Raw genomic sequence first — 24891 nt, 5'->3', positions numbered from 1 at the left:
TAGCACTTGGTTGAGGCTGGTGCAGAAGAAGACAACAAGCCAGCAACATCCTAGGGTCTTGAGATGGAAAGTTTAGAAAACAGTTCCTAATCACAGGTCCTTCTTGGACTAATAGCCCCAAATGGTGAATCACCAAGAAGACCTGAAGATGATGTTAGGAGCCATGTGGAGAGAACATATGGTCAAGGTGTGCAGGAAGCACTATTTCTGCTAAGCCTGTCTGATTCTCCTGAGAATGGAGCATGAGTAACTGTTTGCGTTGTAACTGCCTACTGTGCCTGATTTCTATTTCACTGTTGTACTCTATCACTGCCACTTCCTCTTGAATCAAGGGAGGTAGTGCTTGTTTTCTCTCCTCAGAGCAGTTTGAGATCTCCCCAGCACAGATGTTTGGACAGAGCAGGCTCCTGAGGTCTCCAGGACACCCATCCCAGCCTCCTGGCCCCACCCTCCTGGTCCTTTCCTGCTGCTGATTCTGCTGCTGGGACGCACAGGTGAGCACTGCCTTGAGCTAGAACCCTTTCTGTCTGCCTGCAGGGCCATAGCCTGCCCCTGGGCTTTCAGGGATTCCAGACAAACACAAGTGCTGCCAAGGTAGGCCAAGGACTGGGCATTGTCTGAGAGCAGAAGATCAGGAAGCTTGAGCACTTCCTCTGTGGATCTGCAGCTGGCTATCAAGGGATGGAATCAGGTGATCCTTCAACCAGCACCATAATTAGTTACATTTTTTATAATATTTCATTTGACAAACACAGAGGAATCATTATTTAAATCCTTACCAGTCTTGAGGCTCCAGGACGCAAAGCCATCTCCCCAAGGCCACAGAGTGAGCTGAGAGACAGCCTGACAGGGTGTGTGGCTCCAGGCCCAGCCCTCTGTTCAGCACCCTGAGGATGTGAAGTCTGAAACAGTGCCTGAGTTGGGCAGGGGAGCAGTGTTTCCCGGGGATATTCAGCCACTGTCCTTCTTCAGGATGCTGCATACTTTGCCCTCTGTTCCCCCTGCTTCCCACTCCTCTGTAATCTCAGTGTTACCACCCACTTTTTTTGTGCCCTCTTCCTCTTTAAGAAGGAATTTGCTGCTTACTGGGCCCTGTAATCCTTTCCTAGGGCTTGCATAACAAAGTACTACAGACTGGGCAGCTAAAGTTACAGACATTTACTTCGTGCACTTTTGGAGGCTAAATGCAATATCAAGGTGTTGGCAGGGTTAGTCTGCACTGAGGTCTCTCTTACTGGCTCGTAGATGGCCATCTCTGTCTGCTCTGTGTCTTATTATGTGGTCTTCCCTCAGTGTGTGTCTGTGTCCTCATCTCCTTTTCTTCTGAGATCACCAGTCATATTAGATTAAGACCCACCCAAATGATCTCATTTAACTAAATTGCTTCTTAAAGACTCTGTCTACAAATGCAGTCAAATTCTGAGGTTCTGGGGACTGGGGCTTCAACACATGCATTTTGAGGGACACATTCAGCCCATAACAGGTAACACAATCTATCTTGGTTCTCTCTACTTTACCATGGGGAATTTATTTTCCCTTCCCCAGGACAGACAGGATTGGAGGACCTTTCCTGGTACAGCCTGAGAGAACCTGGCTCACAGCTCACAGACAGGCTGCCTGTCCTCATGTCCCACTCAGGCCGTGGAGCTGACCCCAGAATCATAGGACTGGGCACAGCAGCCTCCCTGCCCCCCACTGGCCCCTGCTGTGAGTCACCTCACAGGTCCTAGAGGACAGGATTCTCACTTTTCAAATTATTTTTCTTATGTATACACTTTACCCAAATGACAGTGGTAAGAGTTCAGCAATTGAGCTCTTCCTACTAGCTAGACATAGTTCTTAGCATTTTGTGTATTTTAACTCTACTAATCCTCACAACATCCCTATTTGAAAGCTACACCCATTAACTCCTATTTGCAAACAGGGAATCAGGCAGAGGGAGGAACTTGTCCATTGTCCCCTACCACAGTCAGTGGAGCAGCTGGGTTTCAAGTCCAGGTCGACCAGCTCCAGAATTCATTCTTTTAGCCATGTTATGCTACTTGTAGACATATTAGCACATGCAGGGAAGTAAACATAGGATTAATCATCACCCATCACACCAGTCAGAGATACTCAGAGTTAAAACTCTGGTGTATATACTCCCAACATACGTTACAAATGTGTTGGATGACTTCTATGTGCCAAATATTTTACTGAGATTTTAACAGGTTTCATAATTTTATTTAATGTACAAAACATCTTTATATACTATAATGACAGAACAAACTTTTATATATATTTGTGAATGCGTGTGTATATATACATACATGTGTGTATAAGTGACTGTAAGTGTACATACATGTACATAAGATTTTGCTTTTATCATTGTCTTTTTATTTGCAATGAAATTTTCAGAAAAGAAATTTATTTTATTTGAAAAAAGCATATGTACTTATCATGTACAGCATATTATAAAATATGTGTACATTGACAAATGACTAATTTGAGCTAATTAACATATGCATTACCATACATATATATCACTTTTTATAGTGAGAACTTATGAACTCTGCTGTCTTAGCAATTTTCAACAATGCAATTCGTGTTATTCACTCTAGAAACTATATTGTACAATACATCTCTTAAATTTATTTCTCTTATCTAAGCTAAAATGTTGCATCCTTTGACCAGTATCTCCCAACTACACCCACTCCCCTGCCCCAGGTAACCACCACTCTACTCTCTACTTCTTCTTTTTTTTTTTGAGACAGAGTTTCACCCTTGTTGCCCAGGCTGGAGTGTAATGGTGAGATCTCAGCTCACTGCAACCTCCACCTCCCGGGTTCAAGCAATTCTCCTGCTTCGGCCTCCCGAGTAGCTGGGATTACAGGTGCCTGCCACCATGCCCAGCTAATTTTTTGTATTTTTAGTAGTGATGGGGTTTCACCATGTTGGCCAGGCTGGTCTCGAACTCCTGACCTCAGGTGATCCACCTGCCTCAACCTCTCAAAGTGCTGTGATTATAGGCTCTACTCTCTACTTGTATGAGTTCAACTTTTTTAGATTCTGTGTATGAGTGAGATCATGTGGTATTTGTCTTTCTGTGCCTGGCTTATTTCACTTAGCATAATATTCTTCAGGTTGGAAATGACAGAATTTCCTTCTTTTATAATGCTGATCAGAATTTCATTGTGTATATATACCACATTTTCTTTCTCCATTCATCTGTTGACAGACACTTAGGTTGATTCCATCTTTGTTACTGTAAATAATGCTGCAATGGACATGGGTGCAGATATTGCTGTGACATGCTGATGTTATTTCCTTTGGATATACACCCAGAAGGGAGATTGCTGGATCTAATGATAGTTCTATTTTTAATTTTTGGAGGAAACTCCATACTGTTTTCAATAATGGCTGTACTAATTTACATTCTCGTCAACAGTGGGCATGGGTACTCTTTTCCCCACATCCTCTCCAATGCTAGTTAAATTTCCTCATTTTGGTAATAACCATTGTAACAGGTGTGAGATGATACCTCACTGTGGATTTAATTTGCATTTCTCTGATGAAAAGTAAGATTGGATTTTTTTATATGCCTACTGGCCATTTTAATGTCTTCTTTTGAGAAATGTCTATTCAGATCTTTAGCCCATATATTAATTGAGTTGTTGTCTTATAATTGAGTTTGAGTTCTTTATATGTTTTGTATATTGACTCCTTATCAAATGTATAATTTGCAAATATATTTTTCCCATTCTGTATGTTGTCTCTTCACTCTGTTGATTGTTTTCTTGGCTATGTATGTAATCACACATTCATTTCTATATCCACGAGAAACGCACATGCAGAAGCTTTTTAGTTTGTTGTAATTCAATTTGTCTACTTTTGCTTTTGTTGTGTGTGCTTTGGGGCTCATATCTAGAAATTGATTGCCTAGACCAGTGTTACAGAACTTTTCTTCTAGTACTTTACAGTTTCAGATCTTACATTTAAGTCTTTAATCCATTCCAAGTTGATTTTTATATGTGATATGAGATGAAGGTCCAATTTTATTTCTCTATACATGGATATCCAGTTTACTCAATAACATTTTTGAAGAAATTGACTTTTCCCTATTGTGTATCCTTGAAACTTTTATCAAAGGTCAATTAACTGTAAATGTGTGAGTTCATTTTTATGGATTTGTCCCATATGGCATTTATTATGTTGAGGAACAATCATCCTATATGTAATTCATTGACAGTTTTATCATTTAAAATGTTGAATTTTGTCATATGCATTTTTGGACCCTGTGTTGAGATGGTCATATGGTTTTTGTCCCTCATTCTGTTGATGTAGTGTATCACATTGAGAGATTGCTGAATGTCTAACCATCCTTGCATTCCTGGGATAAATCTCACTTGACTATGTGAAACACACACAGGATTTTTAAAATACTTTTCCTATTATTCCCTTCTAACCTTTTTTAGTCTATATGAAATGCACATTAAAGAGATGTTTGGTTTTCCCTGTTGCCCACACTCTCTCTTCTTTTTTACTTCTCTGATCTTACCCCTCAAAGTCCCCCAGTCTGTTAAGGTAAGCAAGAGACAAGCAAACTTCTGTCTTGGTGAAATGCATAGTCCCTCAAAATAGAACTTCTGTGCATTGCTGTATTAGTGTTCCCACTTTCATGAAGGGTAGGGGTGAGGAAGAAAGAAGTGGATAAAGTTACAGAAACTTCTGCCTATAGCATCTATGTCTATGTAGTAACTATATCTATAGTTTCCTGAAGCTTCCAAACTTCAGGAAATCTACTGAGTAAAAATTTTACTTTCCTTTTTTTTTTTTTTTCTGACTCAAGGTCTCACTCTGTCTCCCAGGCTGGAGTGCAGTGTTGTGATCTCAGCTCAATGCAACTGCTGCCTCCTGAGTTCAAGCAATTCCCATGTTTCCACCTCCTGAATAGCTGGAACCACAGAGATATGCCACCACCCTCAGCTATTTTTTTAATTTTTATTTTTAGTAGAGATGGGGTTTTGCCCTGTTGGCCAGGCTGGTCTGAAACTCCTGACCTCAGGTATCTGCCCACCTCAGACTTCCAAAGTACTGGGATTGCAGGCTTGAGCCACCATGCCTGGCCAACTTTATAATTTTTGAACACCCTCCACGTGGCAGACACTGTTGGAAACGTCTTACAGCTCTTACCTTCGATGATCATCATATCCAAGGTAGAGATTCTTGTCACCCCCTGCCCCCCACCACACATACACATAGATAAGGAAAGAGAAGCACAAAGCATTCCAAGGACACTCATTGGTAACTGGCAGAGCTATGATTTGAGCTCAGGCACTCTTCATCTAGAGATCACAGGTTTCATCATTACTCTTCCCGAACACTTCTGGCCCTAATTCTATTCCATGAAATTTCTGCAGCTGCTGCTAGTGTGAGTGTGTGCAGGGGTGTGGTATGAGGAAGAGGATGTCGTGTTTTCTTCTCCTGGGCTCTTCTGCTTTCTGTGTGATTGCAAACTGATTTTTTCTTCACCAACTCATCTACATGGGAAATTTATTTTCTCCAAATTCAACGGAAACAATCCATTTAAAATAAAAGATTTCAGTCTCCTAAGACAGTATCCCACTGAGCAATTCACACATTATACACATATTTATTGGATATCTACTGTGTTCCAGGACCTGACATAGAAATGTGGGATGCACTGGTGAATAAAATAGAAATAGTGGTTTCCCTCTTGTTCCTTATATCCACTGGAGAATGACAGTAACCAATATCCATGATAAATAGGTAAATAAAATAGTAAATCAGACAGTGAATAGTAAAATAGATAGTGCAAAAAACAAGAAAGTATGAGTATATATTTTTTATAATTTTGAATGTTTTCATACATTCCTTTTATTGATTATTTTTCTCATAGGAAGATAGCCACATCTGTCAAATGCTTTTCTGCATGAAATGAGATAATCATGTGTTTTTCTCTTTATTCGATAAATATGGCATATTACATTGTTGTCATTTGTTTACTGAAATATCCTTGGTTTTCAGGAATAACTACTATCTGCTCATGGTATATCATCCTTCTACTATGCTATTCAATTCAGTTTACTAGTATTTGGTTGAGTATTGTTGCATTAACAAACCTAGTAGCAATAATGCCAACTGTCAACAGAATGGTGTGCAGCTGCACCTGGCGGTGATTTAATTTTGTGTTCTAGTGGAAGTTTACGTTCCAATGGGCTTCATATCAGATAAGCAAAGCCTGGATGTGGGACAATTTACGGTTAATGATTGCAACAGGAAAGTATGCCTCATAGAGCTGTACTCCAGACCAGGAGATCCCAGTAGGTAACCAGACATTCATTGTTTTAATAGAGTATAGCATGAGGCCAAGTGGAGCATTATTTTTGCATCAAAAGCCCTGGAGAAATTGATGGCTATCATGAGTGGTGAAGAGACTCCAACAGACATGAAAGAAGTTGATGAAATTTATATAGTGTAGGTATTTTTGTTTGTTTGTCTATTCGTTTGAAGGCACTAACAAGAGTATTGTTTTTGATGATGTATAAAAGAATATGTTGCCACTAGCATTTAACAGAAACTTCAAGGTGTTGGATTATATGACATTAATAAGTATGTCAAATGAATCTGCTTTAAAAATGTTGATATCAATGTAATGTCATCTCTGCGCTCCTGAAGAAAGGTGGATGCCATTATTGATATTGAGACATGATCCCCACTTTAGGATGGATAGTCTTGGTAGCATTCCCAAAAGGCAACACAAAGCTGAAGAAAGCAGAGTACAAGAAAGCCATCAGGGTAATAGCTCTTCCAAGTGGTAGAGCCCATCAGAGTAGCAAATTAGCAATCCATGAGCATTCAAAAGTTATCTCTTAGGAACTTTCCACCCTAGCTTAGAATGATGCCATTCTCATTGCCATTAGTGTTGAAAATGGTAGAGTAAGTCCTGCTGATTGGGTCTATAAAGAACACTCTAACATGGCTGTGAAAACTTCATTTGGAGAGGCATATGAAGATGAACAATTTATTCTACTCACAGTTCCCAGAGACTGGGGTATGGCATGCCAGATAGGAAGCCATATGCAAGGAGCTTCCAGGAAACAGGCTCAACCAAGCAGATGGGGAAGCAAGAGAGATTGGAACCCCAGGCAAGTGTCTTACTGGGAGTTAGGGTGGAGGACACAAACAAAAACCATGATGGGATTTACTGGTATGTTTTAATGTCACTACTTTACTAGGTCACAGTAGAGGAGGACAAAAAGGGGAATTGTGGCAGGGACCAGTTTTATCACACTGCTGTACCTGGTCATTTGGTAGGATGCTCACAGCTTGTTTCAGGGATGTTGAGGCATCAGAAAAATATGAATTTTTTTAATGTACACCTAACTAGACATCTTTGTTTCTTCATACTTTGAGTGCCCTATAGCATCCTTTCATTTCCACCTGAAGCACTCCTTTTAGCATTTCTTGTAAGTAAGGTTTAGCGGTCATAAACTCTCACTACACCAATTGGGTGTGGTGGTGGGTGCTCGTTTTCATGACCTGATGCCACCCCTTCTACAGATCAGGGAAGTTTGGGCCTGGAGACATCATGCTATTCACTTAAGGATCCATGGCTGAGGATTTATCTGAGAATATCTTAGTTTCTCTCTTGTGTTTGAAGGACAGTTTGCCAGGTGTAGAATTCTTGGTTGATAGGGTTTTCCTCTTTCAGCATTTTAAACATATCATTCCTCTGTCTTATGACCTCCAGTGCTTCTGATAAGAACTCAGCTGATAATCTTATAAGGATCTCTCGTGTGAGAGGAATTGCTTCTCTTTTGCTGCTTTCAGAATTCTTTCTTTAATTGTTGACAGTTGAATTATAATGTGTCTTAACGTGGGTTTCTTTCTTTCTTTTTTTTTTTTTGAGACAGAGTCTCGCTCTGTCGCCCAGGCTGGAGTGCAGTGGCCGGATCTCGGTTCACTGCAAACTCTGCCTCCCAGTTTACTCCATTCTCCTACCTCAGCCTCCTGAGTAGCTGGGACTACAGGCGCCTGCCACCTTGCCCGGCTAGTTTTTTGTATTTTTTAGTAGAGACAGGGTTTCACCGTGTTAGCCAGGATGGTCTCGATCTCCTGACCTCGTGATCCACCCGTCTCGGCCTCCCAAAGTACTGGGATTACAGGCATGAGCCACCACACCCAGCCTAACGTGGGTTTCTAAGACTTTATTGTTGAGTTAAATTTGGGTTTCCTTGGCATCTTAAGCTTGTAGATTCATGTATTTTATCAAGTTTGGGAAGATTTTGTTCACAATTTCTTCCAATAATCTTCTGCCCCTTTCTCTCTTCCTCTTTTCCCTGCTAGAACTCTAGTAATGTGTATTTTTATCAGTTTGATAATGTACCACCATTCCCTTAGATTCTATTATCTTTCATTTTTGTTGTATCTATACCTCACTCTCAATAATTTCAATGATTTCATCTCCCAGTTTCCTGATTTTTTCCCACCTGCTCACTTGTTGGAGAATCCCTTTAACAAATTTGTAGTTGTAACACTTTCAACTATTAAGTTCTCGTTTGATTTCTTTTTATAATTTCTCTTTATTAGAGTTCTTATTTTGTTACTGTATCATAATTCTGAATTATTTTAGTTGTTTGTCTATTGTTTCCTTTAGCTCTTTGAACATGTTAAAGACAGTGGTTTTAACATCTTGGTCTAGTATCAGGGTGTGCCCAATGTATCACATGAGTCCTTACAAGAAGGAAGAGGCAGGAGATTAGGAGTTAGAGAAGCACATGTGAGGATGCAAGCCAGAGGCTGGAGTGATGGGAAGATGTAACTATGAGAAAAGAAATGTTACCAGCCTCCAGAATTAGTAAAGGCAAAGAACAGAGACTCCAGAAAACATATAGCTGTACTGATACCTTTTTAAAAATTGTGTATATCTGAGGCAGGAGAATGGCATAAACCCGGGAGGCGGAGCTTGCAGTGAGCTGAGATCCAGCCACTGCACTCTCCAGCGTGGGGGACAGAGCGAGACTCTGTCTCAAAAAAAAAAAAAAAAAAAAAAAAAAAAAAAAAAAATTGTATATATGTAAGGTGTACCACATGATGCTTTCATATACATATACATAGTGTAATGATTATTATAGTCAAGCAAATGAACATATCCATCATCTCACATAGTTACCCTGCATGTGGGTGTGTGTCAAGAGCCCGTGAAATATACTCTTTAAGCAAAAATACTAAACTCAATACAATATTATTAACTCTAGTTGTTGATATATGGCATGTTCAATCTCTGGACTTCCTCATCCGACCTATCTTCAATTATGTATCTTTTGACCTGTATCTCACCATTACCTCCCTGCACTTCACCCTGGTCACTATCATTTTATTCTTCACCTTTACTTACTTGACTTTTCTTCTTTTCTTTTTGACTGTAATGCAGTCACACAACTTTGGGCTTCTGAACTCCAGAACTACAATATGATATATTTCTTTTGTTGTAAGACACCAAGTTTTGGTAGTCAGTCACATCAGCATTAGGAAACTTACGCTATGGGTGAAAAACTCCCAGGGGCTTAAAACAATGTTATTTCTTTTTAAGCTGCATTTTCATTGTGTATTGGGGATTTTGCATGTCACTGTCGCTCAGGAATCCAGGCTGATGGAGCAGACCCCATTAGAGCCTTGTGGGTCTCTGTGGAAGGGAGAAGGTGATCCATAGAGGTTCTTGCATTTGAATGCCCAGTCCACATATTATACCCATCATTTCTACTTACAACTCAATGGTCTAAAGCAGTTACATGGCCTCAGTCAATGAAATGGTTCAGAAAGTGAAACACTCCATATAGCCAGAAAGTGATGGCAAAAATATTTAGCAAAGCATGACACTTTCAAGGAGGGCTCAGGAGCTCCATACGGGTCCTCAACCCAAAGCTGTATCATAAAATCGAACCTCTCTATGTCTCATTGTCCTCACTTCTAATACAGTCTCATGTTACAGGCTTGTTGTGAAGGTTAAACGAGATAATATATGCAGTGGGCTGAGCTCAAGCCCTGCTCCTGATGTGCACCCAATCAATGAAAGTCTTTGATACACATGAGGAAACACACAGGATCATGTAAAGATGAATAAATGACTGCTTTGTTGTGAAAGTGAAAGCTAAGGAGGAGTTGCAGGTGATTCAGCCTGAGAAGTTCATGTCAGTCGCAGCTGGAGAGACGTCCATTCTGCACTGCACTGTGACCTCTCTGCTCCCTATGGGGCCTGTCCAGTGGTTCAGAGGAGCTGGACCAGGCCAGGAATTAATCTACAGTCCAAGAGAAGGCTGCTTCCCCCAGGCAACAACTATTTCAGACTAGACAAAGAGAAACAACACGGACTATGTTCGAGGAGCTAAATAAAAGCTCCTCAAACAGAACCACTGACCAGAGAGCCGGCATTTCTCCTTTTCATCAGTTTCCCAAAGGCTCAGAATGCACCTCATATTCAGACACTAAAGCCCATTGGTGGTTGGAAAAACTCTTCCAAACACAAGCCCTATCATTCCTTATTGATATTCCATGTCAGGACATAGAGAGTTGTTCCACTCTTTAACAGCTGCAGAATACTCCAATTTATGAAAATATCAAATTCGCTTTACAGTATTCTGTTGATAAATATGTAAGTTGCTCCCAATATTGAGCTATTAAGACAATCCTGCAGTGGGTGACCTTGTACATGTGTTATCCTACTCAGGTGACAAATGCCCACTGGAAGTGGCATGGCTAGGTCAGAGGGTGTGTGTGTTTTCATATATAAGAATACTACCTAATTTCCTTCCTAGATGATTAGCAATCAAGGCTCCTAACAACCCTTAAACACAGATGGAGAAGGTAGCTTTATCCTGGTTTTGCACTTATTACAGATAAAGACACAAGTTCCCAGCTGATGTGTTCCCACCCTAGGCAATCACGTCTAGTAAGTGGCTCAGGTGTGACCCCAATCTGCTACCTCCTAGTAAAGTGCTCACTCCTCTTTGTCTTATTATCAGCCTAATTGATGCCCTGGATGAGAAAGGAGGGAGGCAGGAGGGAAGCAGGGAGCAGCAGCTGTGCCAGAGTCTCCTTATAACCAGTGCTAGGAAGGAGGAGCCATTTGTTGCTTCTTTTAACCCATTTAGAAAGAAAAACAAAGTGCAGCTCCCTGCCAGAGCTCATTTAATTTTACATAAACATGCTCTCTGAGGTTGAAGTAAATCTGACTGATATTCAATGTGAAAATAAAATATAAAAACTGTTCTTGGAGTTATTTCTAAACAGAACTTGTCTCTAATTCTAATGTAACATTATATACATTTCTGTTACATTAGGATTAGAGACAAGAGTATTCTTGGGGCAAACAGAGTATGGGTTAAAGATGAGGCACTAAAGCTCAGAGAGGACACCTGAGAGGTGAGCAGGTCAGGGAGCCAAGGTCTGATCCCCACCAGTCTGACTCATAGCCCCTGTCTCTGCAACCCTCAACTATGCTTTTTAAAGTGTGAAGAAATGCTCCAACCTCATTCTAAACTCTTGCATTGCTCTGTTCTACAGCAAAAAGCATTCAACACAAAACAAAACAAAACATAAGTCCTGTAGGGGTAGGAGGGGCTGGCTTTACATTCTCTTTAGAAAAGTTCTGCAGATGGCTCATTCTATGTCAAGCCTGTTCCTAAAGGACAGGTCTCAGCACACATGAAGTATTTAGGACTCTTCCCCCGTGTTGTGCTGTTTCTCCTTCACTGAGCAGCATCTGTGGAGAAAAGTCAGGCCTCCTGCAGCCCAGCAGAGCATGTGCCCATCCCTTCTTGGTGCTGAGGACTAAAGATGAGGAGATGAGGTATTTTGTAGTGGGTGAGTGGGGCCACTGTGAGCAAGAGTTTCCATTCTCCCCTCAGGCTATCAGGAGCCCACAGTGTTTTATGGCTACAGGGTATCTGGGACTGGGTATCCAGGAGGCAGGCTTCTCTCTAGAATTGCATGAAGTCAAGAATCTCAAAGGGACAATTAGGTGTGCGGTCAGTGTTGGGACTCAAGAATTCAGGGCACTTACTTGCTCTGTTAATGGACATAAGTGATTGGTGGGACACAGGAGGTGCCCACTGGGACACATGGAGGACAAGGAGGCAGCGCCTTCATTTCTCTCAGCCTCAGTTTCCTCATCTGTAAAATGGTGATCATCACGACTCCTTTAGGAAAGGGGATAGGATTTGAGGTTCTCTCTGTAAATCACCTAGCACATTGTAGGCACCCCTAAATCAAGCTGTTATTTCTTGTTGTCTTGGGCCACTCTTGCCTTCCCTTGAGTCCTCAGTTTCCCCATCTGTGCAATGGTGATAATCATGCACCAAACCCCCTCTGGGTTCTGTGAAGATGGGAGAAGATGTGCACAGCGTCCTGAATGGTGGTGGTGTTCAGGTTATTACTGAGTTTCCGCAGAACAGTGGTTAGTGCGGGGCAGACAGGAGCCCAACTGCCTGGGCCACTTCCGGGCTCTGGTACTTCCTGGCTCTGTGACCTGGGACAAGGTGCTCTACCACAGTGAGTCCCAGTGTCTGCACCTGTTGATGATGACACTGACCTCACAGACTGGGGACAGAGACTGGAGGAGTGAAATCCTGTTCAATGCTCATAGCAGCACCTGGAGTGCAGTAAATGTTCCATAAATGTGAACTATGTGATGCTGAAGCTATGAGACCTCAGATGGGTCAGTGCTCCTCCAGGCCTCAAGGATATATGGGGTTTGGGGTGGGGTCTGGCGGCTTTCGATCTTGGCTGCTCGTTAGAATCATCTGGGAAATTTGAAAAACAAAAATTTAATCCAGCCCAAGGCTCCCTCCTTAAAAAATGCCAGTTTAATTGGTCTGACGTTAGCCTGGGCATCCAAAGTTCTTAATGACTCCAGAAGATTCTAATACACAGCCCCCTAGCAAAAGTGGTCCCCCATTTTGCTGAGCATTGAGAGCAGTTTTTCTGGGTGTGGATGCTTCAGAACAACATGGGCCAGAGACATCTCAGAAGGCCCCAGTGGCCTGGCCAGGACCCGTCCCATGGAGCAGGCCATAGGGGCTGAGGAGGAGAAGCCTGGTTTAAGCTTCAGGTCCCAGCCTCAGTGTTGGGAACAATTTCAACATGTTTGTGTTTAAACAAGCACTGGAATCCCAGCAAATACTCACTCCTCAGCCCCAGGATCCTCCCTGCCCCCCACACACCAAGATGTCATGGAGAAGTCTGTTCCCTATGCCTTCCAAAATGCTTCCAGCTTCTGTATATAGTTCCTCTGGAGAGAGGCATCTGTGATGTTGTTTGTGTTTTGAAAGCCAATTTGCCAAACTTGTTTCCTGAGGGGACTGTTCAGTAAAGGGGAGAGAATCCTCACTCGGTTTCTGCTCCTATTGTCATTTGGGTTTGTCATGAGCTGCAGGGAGCAGGGTTTCTTTGTTCTTCTGCCTAAAGGATAAATGTGTAGATTCAGAAGCAGTAATGACCAAACCTCCTGATAACAGTCACAGGGGTCATTTGTTAAGCACCTACTACATGCCAGGCTCTGTGCTTTTCATTTGTCTTCTCTTATCTTACCAGGGTGGGGTTTGTATCCACTTTTGGCCCTTGGCCAGCCAGGCCTCCTCTCTGAGCCTCATCCTATAAAGGGGCTCACACGAGGAGCCCCTCACATGGATGGAGGGGGATTAAAAAGATTAAAGAGAGGTATAGAGGCAGCAAGCGGCATTGGGCTCCCATAATTGGAAATTGATTACAGCCTGTCATCCCGCTAGGGTCCCCATGCTGGTGGTGTCTTGATAACTTCTCTTGTTCAAGTGACACCCTCCTTCCTGTGCCCTCAAAATGTTTGACACATGTTAGGGAGCAGGTTAATATGTGCAAAGGCAAATATGTGTGATATATGCTTCCTGGTGATTGTTGTAGAAGAGGTAGGGTAGTAATTAGCAATTTGGAGATGCCCTTTAGGACCTGTCTATGGAAAGAAATTGCCCTCATTTTTCTGATTCTCTAATCTGTGTGCTTTCAGGACGCAGGATGGGTTCCTGCCTGCTTAGATGGCCTGGGTCTGTGTTTCTTGTAATTAACTAATGATGAAAAAAGTAACCACCTTTGGCTTTCTCAGTACTCAGTGATCTTGTTTGTCAATCCAAACCTGACCCAACTGAAGACCCAGATTCCAAAAATGCTCCGTCTTTTGAAAGGCAGCACTTGGCACAGATTAGGCCTGCTAACAACAACAACAAAAATATTGGCAGAAAGGCCCAAAGAAATAGCATTTATTCGAGAAATAAAGAATTGTACTTTGTGTACACAGAGTCAGAGAAGCGCTGAATACAGTCTCATACGGCGGTGCAGGAAAGGTTTTGTATAGGGGATTTTCAAAAAAGTTGGTTTTAGAGAGAGTTCATTGGCTGGGCAAAAATTCTAAACTGCAAACCTGTTTTCATTGGTTACTTAAAGTACTCCAGGATGAGAGAGATCAAAATCCCACGTACCTTGACTTCAGTTGTTATTCAGATCTACGGCAACATCCTGTGGCTTGACCTTTAGCAGGTGTAGGTGCAATGCTCTTACAAACTCTTGGCTCTACATTAAAGCTTTAGCCTTAATTACTTCATTTTCTTTCACAGATCCTGCTGGAATATTTGTGAAAAGTATGAACTATATGGAACACATTAATAAATACCTAAGAGAGATCTCTGTGTATTCATGAAATTTGGGTTAAAGATAGAACTTTGTTCACTTATATGAAGCATCTTCTGTGTTTGATCCAAAGCAAACAGTGCCCCATTTAATCCTCACTGCATCCTGGGAAGCAGAAATGCTGTCCTATTTTACAGATGAGGAGCTGGGTGTGTCAGGCCACCTGTCTCCTGGGCTGAGCAGCCTGGTTCCAGCTCTCACAGTGGCACCACTTCACCATTGTTCCCTGTATTGGCTTCTGTAAATGCCCTCTCTTGTTGGAAACAGGCCCCCCAAAATCTGGCTGTAAACTGGCCCCCAAACTGGCCATAAACAAAATCTCTGCAGCACTGTGACATGTTCGTGATGGCCATGATGCCCACACTGGAAGGTTGTGGGTTTACCGGAATGAGGGCAAGGAGCACCTGGCCCACCCAGGGTGGAAAACAGCTTAAAGTCATTCTTAAACCACAAACAAGAGTATGAGTGATCTGTGCCTTAAGGACATGCTCCTGCTGCAGATAACTAGCCAGACCCAACCCTTTACTTCGGCCCACCCCTTTATTTCCCATATGGAATACTTTTTGGTTAATCCATAATCTATAGAAACAATGCTTATCACTGGCTTGCTGTCAATAAATATGTGGGTAAATCTCTGTTCAAGGCTCTCAGCTCTGAAGGCTGTGAGACCCCAATTTCCCACTCCACGCCTCTATATTTTCTGTGTGTCTCTAATTCCTCTAGTGCCCTGGATTAGGGTCTCCCCAACCCAGCTGGTCTCGGCACTGTCTGAGATTGGTGAACTCTCCAGGGGAGGCAGGCTAGGACCAGTCAATACACAGAGGGAGACTAATCAGTAACTTTGTTCCTGTGCCCAGATTGGTGGAAGTCACCCTGTTTAGAGAGGAGAACTTTGAACTCAAGTCTGGACTTCCTCACCTCTCAGAGCCTTTCCAGCCTGGTTTGTAAAATGAGGACACCGCCCTCTCTGTATTATTAGAAGGATTAAAAACTAATGTCCATGAAGGTTCTTAACGTGTCACACGCTCATCATTGGTGATGGTCATCTCAGTCATGTCTCCTGTTTTTCGATGCTCCTTTTGTAGCCAAACCCTTTGCCCCCGTGGTATCATGCACTGCAGTGAGGACCACAGCTGAGCACATAGTGAGCTTCACCTGTGAGTCCCACAGCTTCTCCCCCTGAAACATCACCCTGAAATGGTTCAAAAATAGGAATGAGCTCTCAGGCTTCCAGATCAATGTGGACCCTGCAGGAGAAAGTATGTCCTACAGCATCTGTAGCACAGCCAGGGTGGTGCTGGCCTCTGGAGACCTTTGCTTTCAGGTCATCTGTGAGGTGGCCCATGTCACTTTACGGGGGGCCCTCTTTGTGGGACTGAAAACTTGTCTGAGGCCATTCGAGGTAGAGAACCCTCACTCCTAGCCTCACCCCATATCTGGCTGCCAAGTCTGCTCCTCCCCTCTGGCTTTTATTCCAGGGCGTGGATTTCCTGGAATCTAATTCCTAACTGTGCTGGTCACCTTCCATGCACCTAGATGTACTGGTCACTTACTATCATTGTCATGGCAGCAGCTAGATGTCTACCCACAAAGTGCCAAGCTCTGTGCTAGATAGTTTCATTTATTTCACCAAGAGCAACTACAATTAATGAGCACCTGCTATGAGCCAAGCCCCTACGTGCTTGGTGATTTCATTGATTTTGCTGCAGTTATGACATTTCAACTGTATGCCAGGGGTTGTGCTTGTAGATTTCACTTATTCTTAGCCTAGTAGGAGCTACAGGAGCTACCAGTCCTTGAGCACCTACTATGTGCTGGGTGTTATGCTTAATAATTTCACTCATATGCAAAGAGCACCCTCAATGTCTGAGCACGTGCTGCCTGCCTAGCACTGTCCTGGTGACGCCCGCACTGTGGTGGTGGGAGCTACATTATGGAGCCCTCCCTGTGATCTGTCTGTGCCGCAGGGTCAGNCACTTACTATCATTGTCATGGCAGCAGCTAGATGTCTACCCACAAAGTGCCAAGCTCTGTGCTAGATAGTTTCATTTATTTCACCAAGAGCAACTACAATTAATGAGCACCTGCTATGAGCCAAGCCCCTACGTGCTTGGTGATTTCATTGATTTTGCTGCAGTTATGACATTTCAACTGTATGCCAGGGGTTGTGCTTGTAGATTTCACTTATTCTTAGCCTAGTAGGAGCTACAGGAGCTACCAGTCCTTGAGCACCTACTATGTGCTGGGTGTTATGCTTAATAATTTCACTCATATGCAAAGAGCACCCTCAATGTCTGAGCACGTGCTGCCTGCCTAGCACTGTCCTGGTGACGCCCGCACTGTGGTGGTGGGAGCTACATTATGGAGCCCTCCCTGTGATCTGTCTGTGCCGCAGGGTCAGAGCTTCTGCCCTGTCCTGTTTCAGTTCCACCCTTCTTGGATGTTACTCAACAGCCCATAAAGGCAGGGAACCAGGTGAACCTCACCTGCCAGGTGAAGAATTTCTACCCCTAGAACCTACAGTTGACTTGGTTGGAGAACAGAAACGTGTCCCAGATAGAAACAGCCTCCACCCTCACTGAGATTAAGGATGGCACCTACAACTGAACAAGCTGGATCCTGGTGAACATATCTGCCCACAGGGATGATGTGCTCACCTACCAGGTGGAGCATGGTGGGCAGCTGGTGGGCAGAAAAAGCCTTGCCCTAGAGGTCTCAGCCCAACAGAAGGAGCAGAGCTCAGAGGCCACTCTTGGTGAGGTTACTCCTGGTTTTAAAATTTTGTCTGTTTCCTTCATGTTAACAGTAATAGTCATGCTTATTATAAAATAACCTAGAAAATGTATACATATAGAGTAGCTTTTTAAAGTCAGCTGTCTACCCCAAATCTCACACTCCAAGAGTCGCCATTACTAAGAGTTTGATGCACAACTTGGTAGATCTTTTGACACAAACATATATTAAAGGAGGAAGAGGGATACAGGGAGATCATCTGTTCATGGAGTCCTGTGTTTTGCCTTCTGTCTCAGACGGTTACTTATGTTCTCCATTCCTTGTCAGATCAGCCTTCCTGCTGTTCTTTCTCTGCCTCATTTTTGTTCTGTCCTAAACTTTTCCATCACATCTGCGACCTCATCCCAGCAGACTCTGGCATCTGCTGTGTGAAAATCAGAAAAGGCATTTAAGACTGGACCAGGCCCCATGTGGACCATGACTGGTCACAGCATGAGCCTCTTCTGTGTCCTGATGCTGATATTTGACTAATAATAATCACGACATCCCTCTGCACATTTACTACGTGCAAATTTCTGTTCATCTATACTCTCCTTTCCTGCTTCAAACATCCAGTTTTTTGAGACTCTGTCTCAAAAAAAAAAAAAAAAAGAAAAGAAAGAAAAAACCAAAGGGAAACTCAGAACTTGAGGAGCAATGGGAGATGTTGAGACGTTGTTGAAGATGTCTCCTCATTAGACCAGGAGATTAGTCTAAACGAATCAAGGTAAATCTGAGTCGCTGAAGACAGGGCCAGTATCAGCCTATACAGCAAAACTGTGCTAATTAGAGAAATATTCCCTTCTGCTAGGCATTGTCCCAAGGACCTGAAGTTGGCCGATACTCCCCTCTCTTTGACCAAAATATGTCCTGTTTCCCTCTCATAAAATACCAGGAGGGGTCTCTGCTCCAGAAGACTTTTCAAAGGCTCAGATTCCTCCTGCATGCCCTAAGGCATTAGCCTCATCTGCTGGGTCCATGCTGGGTCACTGATTTGTCCATGTCCCCGCCTGCTGGAAGAGTGAAGACAGGAATTGGAGGACAATTTCCCCTATAATCAGAGATGCATGGAAGGTGCATAGTCACGTCCACTGCTCACTCAGTCATGCATGCACCTGCAGTTGCAAATGGAGTCCATCCTGGGTGATCTGATGATTGAGGACGTTTTCCTACAAGTTCAATATTGTTATCACAGCTAATAAAATTAACAAAAATTTCCTGATATCATCTAAATTGGGTATATTTTACAATTTTCTCAAATCTCCTTCATTCCTGTTTTGTGTGTGTGTGTGTGTGTGTGTGTGTGTGTGTGTGTGTGTGTGCTACAATTGGTTTTAATTCCTCTTTAATTTTTTGGTAAAATATTCCTGTGAAAGGCCGGGTGCGGTGACTCACGCCTGTAATCCCAGCACCTTGGGAGGCTGAGATGGGTGGGTCATGAGGTCAAGAGATCGAGACCAGCCTGACAATATGGTGAAACTAAAAATACAAAAATTAGCTGGGCATGGTGGGCGCATGCCTGTAGTCTCAGCTACTCGGAAGGCTGAGGCAGGAGAATCGCTTGAACCCAGGAGGCAGAGATTGCAGTGAGCTGAGATCATGCCACTACACTCCAGCCTGGGCGACAGAGCAAGACTCTGTCTCAAAAAAAAAAAAAAAAAAGAAAAGAAAAGAAAGAAAAGAAAAGAAGAAAAGAAAGAAAGAAAGAAATATTCCTGTGAAAATATCTGGTCTTCAAGAAATATTTTCAGAAGTGTTAAAATTATCAATTCAATTTCCTTAACATGTTCATGCATTTCATAACGAGGGGGATACATCCTGAGAAATGTGTCATTACCTTGAGGGAGGATAGGTGGTCAAAGAAGTGACCATGTTCTCATGATGCAGCAACAGTGGTGGTAGAACAGTCAATACAATAAGACTCAGCACTGGCATTCTAACTGAGCTGATTAAAACAAAGCTATCTATAGTAGGGATTTCCCCTCTGTGCATTTTGATTTTACCTGTCCTCAAACTGACCCTTTTCTCATTATAATAGTAAAAAACACATCCCTGGGTGGAGATTTAAGATGCTAATGAGCTATGCAATGTATGAACAAGCATGTACAGCTACTGCTCAGGTGCACCCAGAGGACTGCCCAGAACATGCTTACTTCTAACACCTCTTTCCACCTCCTTATGAATAATCATTGAAGACTCCCATAAAGGGAGCCTCGCTGGTGCCAGTCTTTGCTGTCTTATCCTTATGAACAGCCCATCTTGAATCCTCTCTCTCTCTCTCAGTAAGTACTGTCTATTCTGTACCTTTCAAAATATTATTTTCCTTTTGCAATAAATTACTCTATGCTGCATCTCCTCTGCTGTGTGTCTCTTGTTTAAATTCTTTCAAACTCAGAAGACAAGAACCAAGGTCTCACAACAGCTTTCAACAAGCTAATTTGCTTTTGGTGTGACCATCACAGAGTGTACTTACACCAACCTAGAAGGGATAGCCTACTATACACCTCGGCCATACGGTATGGCTCCTTGCTCCTAGGCCACAAACCAGTACAGCATTTTACTGTACTGAATACTTAGGCAATTAGAACACAGTAGTATTTGTGTATCTAAACATTTCTAGCCAGATATTTTGGCTCACACCTGTAATCCCAGCACTTTGAGAGGCTGAGGCAGATGGATGGCTTGAGCCCAAGAGTTCGAGATCAGCCTGGGCAACATGATGATAACCTGTCTCTACAAAAAAAGATTAAAATTAACTAGGTGTGTTGATGCACACCTGTAATTTCAGTTACTTGGAAGGCTGAAGTGGGAGGATCACTTGAGCTCAGGAGTTAAAGGGTGTGGTGAGCCGCGATCACACCACTGCACTCCAGTCTGGGCAACAGAGCAAGTCTCTGTGTCAAAAAAAAAAAGTAAGTAAATAAATATTTCTAAACATTAAGAAGTGCAGTAAATGTATGGTATAAAAGACTTTTTAAATAATTTTTTAAAAGATTTTTAAGAATGGTGCACCTGTATTGGGCACTTCTCATAAATGGAGCTTGCAGAACTGGTTGCTCTCGTTAAGTCAGTGAGTTAGTGGTGGATGAATGTGAAGTCCTAGGAAATTACCCTGTGTAGACTTTATAAACACCATACACCTTGGCCACACTGAAAGTATATACATTTTTTATTTTTAATTTTCTTGAAGAGCTGGGGTCTCACTGTGCTGCCCAGGCACCACTCACAGGTATGACTCCACCGCTGATCAGTACGACAGTTTTCACCTGCTCCGTTTTTGACCTGGGCTGGTTCACTCCTCCATAGGCAACCTGGTGCTCCCTTCTCTTGTAGGAGGTCAGCACATTGATTCTGAACTTAGTGTACACACTCAGTCCAGAACTTCTGGGCTCAAGCAATCCTCCTGTCTCAGCCTCCTGAGTAGATGGGACTACACACACGTGACACAATGCCTGGTCTAGGCTATGCTAAATTGATTCTTTAATATTTTGCCTTGTTCAATAATATATTAACCTTAGCTTGCTGTAAAATTTTTATGTTATAGTTTTTAATTTTTTAACTTTTTTACTTGTTAGTAACAACACTCAGCTTAAAACAAACACATTTTATAGTTGTACAAAAATATTTTTTTTTTACATCCTTATTCTATGAGGCTTTTGCTAGTTTAGAACTTTGTCTTTTGGTTTTCTTTTTTAAGCTTTCTTTATTAAAAACCAAGACATCCCACATATATTAGCCTGGGCAAACACAGGGTCAGGATCATCAATAGTGCTGTCTTCCACCTTCGTGTCTTGTCCCACGGGAAGGCCTTCAGGGACCACAACCTGCCTAGAACTGTCATCTCCTAGGAGCACAATGCCTTCTTCTGGAATCCCTCCTGAAGGACATGCCTGAGGCTCTTCTTGAGGAGGCATCACTCCTTTCAGAAACAAGTCCATGGCTTCCTTGCATTGTATGAATACCTGAGTACTAGCTCTCTCCGCCCTCTCCTTCCAGTAGGAGAGCCTGGCACTGGGAGATGGGATGACTGGGAAGAAGGAGCCTCTTTCCCCAGCTTCTGCCTCGGGTTGGATCCAGGGCAGGACTCAGATTCAAAAGTTTTGGAGCCTTGTTGGGTGCAGGTAGCCTTGAATGGGGTAAGTGGAGGTCTGTCCCAGGTGGCCCCTCTCATGGCTCCTCCTGTCTCATGATTTCTAGGACTCATGCCAGCTCCTACTACCCCACTCCTTGTAGCTCTCCTCCTGGACCCCAGGGTGCGGCTGGTGGTTGATGTCTCTGCCATCTAACATCCACTGAAGCAGAGGACTGACTATAAGTGTGGGGACAGAACGGCTGGCCAAGGGTTGCCCCATAAGGGCAAGGCCAGCCGGAGAGCCCAGCTCACATGCCATGCAGCATCAGGTTCAGTGGAGTTTAGAGAAGGTAACCGAGCTTCCTCCACACCCTCAGGAGTCTCAGGAAACCCTCTAAGAGGCTCCCAGCCCCAGGAAGTGTGTGGGTGCTGCAGGAAGTGGGTTACAGCAAGGCTGTTCAAAGGTGTCCACAGTGCCTTAGAGGCCTATGCGGGAAGTGAGAAGAGGGTGCCAAGTGAGGGGCAACTCTGTGGGTGGTCCCTGACAGGCCGTCTCTAGATTATTTGATGCTGAACTCCATTCTAAGGAATCCCCACTGTAATGTTGAGAAGCCCCAGATGGGCAACTCTGAAAGCTGTTGCTGCTCTGATCCTCTGAGTGCCTGCGTGGAAAGGATGCGGGAAGGGGCGCCAGGACTTAGGAGGAGGACTGAGCTGGCACAATCCTATCTCAGAGCTGTCTGTCCAACCACCACAGACCTCTCAGGAGGAGACCAGCACCAGGAACATAACAGGCTCTCCGGAAACATTTCTTGAAGGATGAGCAGATGATTAAACGTGGACGTGTTTCCCACAGCTCCTTCCTTCCTCCCCTGCCACGTGGAACCCTCAGTTTCTACCACCTTGATGCCCTAGAGTGCAGTCTTCACACATGGTACTGAGAAGGGGCCAAAGAATGGGGCTCTGGGCATTGACTCACAGCATCCCCCTAGAATGTGAGAAACACACTAAATCTGAACGCACCAGGATTCCTTGCATCCATCACTTTGAGACAGGCCATAAACCAGACTCTCTCCAGCCTTTCAGTAGTTACTCTGTCTTCTGGATTCCCGCCTACTCCATCTCCCCAGCCTTGTTGAGGTTCTCTATGTCCCCTGAATACCAATGAACCCCCATCCCAGTTTTAAGGAAAAAGACAATTCTCTTTCCTCTTTGTTTAAGCATCCAAGATAGTTTGAATATTTGTTTCCTCTAAATCCCATGTTGAAATTTAATCCCCTATGTTAGAGGTAGAGCCTGAAGGGAGGTGTTTGGGCCATGGGAGCAGATACATCATGAATGACTTGGTGCTGTCTGCAGTAATAATTGAGTTCTTGCTCGATTAGTATTCACAAGATTTGATTGTTACAAAGAGCCTGGCACCTCCCTCTTCTCTCTCTCTCTTTCTTCCTCTCTCACCATGTGATGCCCATTCCTCTTTGTCTCCCACCATGAGTAGAAGCAGTCCAAGGGCCTCATCAGAAGCAGGTGCTGATACCATGCTCTTGTACAGTCTGCAGAACCACAAGCCAAATGTATCTTTTCTTTATAAATTACCCAGCCTCAGGTATTTCTTTACAGCAACACACATGGACTAAGACAGTGTCCTACTCCTCCCACCTACAAAGAAAGCAGTTCTCCCTCCTCTCTCTGGGATGGAAACACTAGTTGTTTCTGACAATCTGCAACTTTCCTAACCCTGTTGCTTATGGCAGGAATGCTGTGACAGTCCAAAAGCTTTGGAGTCTTCCTCGATTTCGTTTTCATTTACATGCAATATTCAATTCTGCTTCAAAATGCTTATGTCCACTGGTGAGATGACAAACGTATAACAGTTGACTCTTCAAAAGGATAAAGAAGGCTGATTTATAACGCTTGCCAATTTTGGTAGTGTAAATACTCCCAATATGGCCAATTTCAAGCTTCCAACAGTTTAGCAACCGGATTGCAAAATTCCTGAAAGTTTGACAATTGGCTCTCCTGAATCAGCCCAAGCCTGCTCCAGTATACCACTGAGTTGTGTTTATAACCTGTGTGCTTCTCACCTCCATCACTCCTTCCTGGTCCCAATCAGTATCATCTCTTTCAAACTGTTGCTATCGTCTCTACTGGATTGCAATTTTCAGTCACAATGATTTTTTTTGGAAAAGTCAAATCGTATCATTCCTCTGCTTCTTCCCCAAAACAGCTACATGGCTCACTCTCTTCTTTCCTTTAAGTAAGTTTCTGTTCAAATTTCACTTTATTAAAGACACATTTTGTAAACCACGGTTACGAAAAATAGTCATTTTCCTCTCTTATCCTAGAATTTCAGTTCCTCTTATCCTGATCAGTTTTTCTACTTAGCACTGTATTATATTACCACGTGTGCTTATTCTGCATGTTCTTACTTTGCATGGCAGTGCAGGACTGTAAAGATAACTGGAAGCCATGAAGTCCTGGAAAACAACTCTACATTCAATGGGAAAAATAATGGTTGTTCTGTGATCCTCATAATTTTTGTCAAAATATTAGAAACTGTCCTATTGTCAGTTAGAAATGTAGCAGGAAGTTCAAACAAATATTTAGTACACTATAATTCAAAGCATTAGAAACATTGAGTGTCAAATTGTTTTATTTCTTTGTAAAAATGTATCCACAGTAATTGGAACAGTGTTGCCTTTGTCTTGTGTATTTACTATATGGAACAAGCAAAAGAACAACAGGACACTCTGGTATATTTTTAAATGATTGCTTTTCCTCTCCATGTCCTGGGAGCACAAGTGAGTATTTCTCCCATATTCACTCTGAGGAGCTAATCAAGTTCCCAGAGGTAAAACTCACAAAAGTGTGGGAGACCTCCATTATTGGGTCCTCCTGGAGTCTGTTTCTAAGACTGGCCCACACTGAGCCTCAAGAAATTCTTCAATTGCAGTGCAGCTTTTCCTCCCCGGTACTGCTTCCCACAGAGGCTTTGGCTTTAGGAAGTTGTGATTCTCTATATCACCCTGCCCAGCTCCCCAGTTGACAGTGGTTTGCCCTGTGACCTCATTTTTTCTGACAGATCTAAGAAGAATTGTCGTTTTTGATTTGCTCAGCTTGTTCCTTGGTGTTGGCTTAAGGGACTTTTGCAGGGGTTGTCCAGGGGATTTGGTTTCATCCCAGAAGGTTACTACAGCCACAAGCCCTCAAATGTGCCACACCTGGAATTATGGTCTCTGAAGCTGCAAGCTCAGTCCTTAGCTGCAGAGCCCTCTCGGTCTGGGCTGTCAATGAGGAAGGGTCATGGGACCCCTGGCATGAGATGAGTG

At 43.2% G+C, this 24891-nt stretch overlaps 1 protein-coding gene and 1 pseudogene across 1 annotated transcript in view; both read left to right on the top strand.

Moving 5' to 3' along the window:
* The first annotated feature begins 395 nt into the window (after positions 1 to 395).
* The window catches only part of SIRPG (signal regulatory protein gamma), a 56081-nt gene continuing 31585 nt past the window's right edge, over positions 396 to 24891 (top strand). The window contains exon 1 of the mRNA XM_017872534.1: positions 396 to 494. The gene's annotated coding sequence lies outside the window, so the exon portion shown is untranslated. The remainder of the gene's footprint in view (positions 495 to 24891) is intronic.
* On the top strand, positions 12385 to 24888 carry LOC108529965 (signal-regulatory protein beta-1-like; annotated as a pseudogene).

This window comes from Rhinopithecus bieti, unplaced genomic scaffold (genome assembly GCF_001698545.2).
Source record: "Rhinopithecus bieti isolate Rb0 unplaced genomic scaffold, ASM169854v2 scaffold_7580, whole genome shotgun sequence".
NCBI classification, from domain to species: Eukaryota; Metazoa; Chordata; class Mammalia; order Primates; family Cercopithecidae; genus Rhinopithecus; species Rhinopithecus bieti.
The sequence above is the reverse complement of the archived record's forward strand: the minus strand, read 5'-3'. Positions and strand labels throughout refer to the sequence as shown.